This window comes from Corvus kubaryi, unplaced genomic scaffold, assembly GCF_017639235.1.
Source record: "Corvus kubaryi isolate FWS band 111438036 unplaced genomic scaffold, C.kubaryi_AGA036_p1.0 split1-37355, whole genome shotgun sequence".
Classification (NCBI taxonomy): domain Eukaryota; kingdom Metazoa; phylum Chordata; class Aves; order Passeriformes; family Corvidae; genus Corvus; species Corvus kubaryi.
In genome coordinates, this window is record NW_024582078.1 from 2,132,554 (window position 1) to 2,133,411 (window position 858).

Here is an 858-nt window from a genome sequence, read left to right on the forward strand (position 1 = left end):
GATGGGATGGGATGGGATGGGATGGGGGTGGGATGGGATGGGATGGGGGTGGGATGGGGCAACAGCAGCCCCTGGAAAAGCACAGCAGCAGCTCAGACAGGAGGGCCTCTCCCCTCCCTCACCCAACAGCTCCTGTTTGATCCTTTGGAGATGGAATTCATTCTCCTACCGGCCGGAGCGAAGGTGAGCTGCTGGAGATCCTGCAGCAGGAATTCCTGCCCGTACAAATGAAAAATAACCATTATTAATAATTATTAACATGTTTAACACATCCATGCCCACGTTCTTCAGAGGCCCCTTAACCCAGCAGCAGCAGCAGAATTCCAAGGATCGTTCGGAATCACTCGCTGCTCGTTGGGGCTCCCAAGGCAGGGCCAGGTTTGCAGCCTCTGCTCCTTAAAAACAACAAAAAACAAGGGAGGTTTTGGCATTTCCCTCGGGGAATTGACTTCCCAAGATATCCAGGCTTCGCCATCAGGGACTTTGGGTTGTTGCCTTGTCCTTTTCCTGAATATCCTCACTCCAAGCCCTGGCCGGAGCCGCAGCAACAAAGGAGGGACAGGGATGAGATTCCAGATCCCAGCCCCCCGAAACGGCTGCTCCTGCCGGCACAAACAGAGCCTCACATCCCCTCTCCCTCCACTGCTCCACCCCGGCCAAACTCCCTCCATCTTTTTTCCAGTGGCCCTTTTTCCAGAGCTCTGAGCCGTGGTGGCTCCCTGGGGTGCACTGGAGGTGCCTCTGCAGCCCCTCAACGCCCACCTGGGGGGCTGAGCTCACACCCGTGGGTGCCCCAGCGTGGGGGACCAGCTCCCCATCCCCTCCCAGTGTCCCAGTTCCCTCCCAGTGTCCCCATCC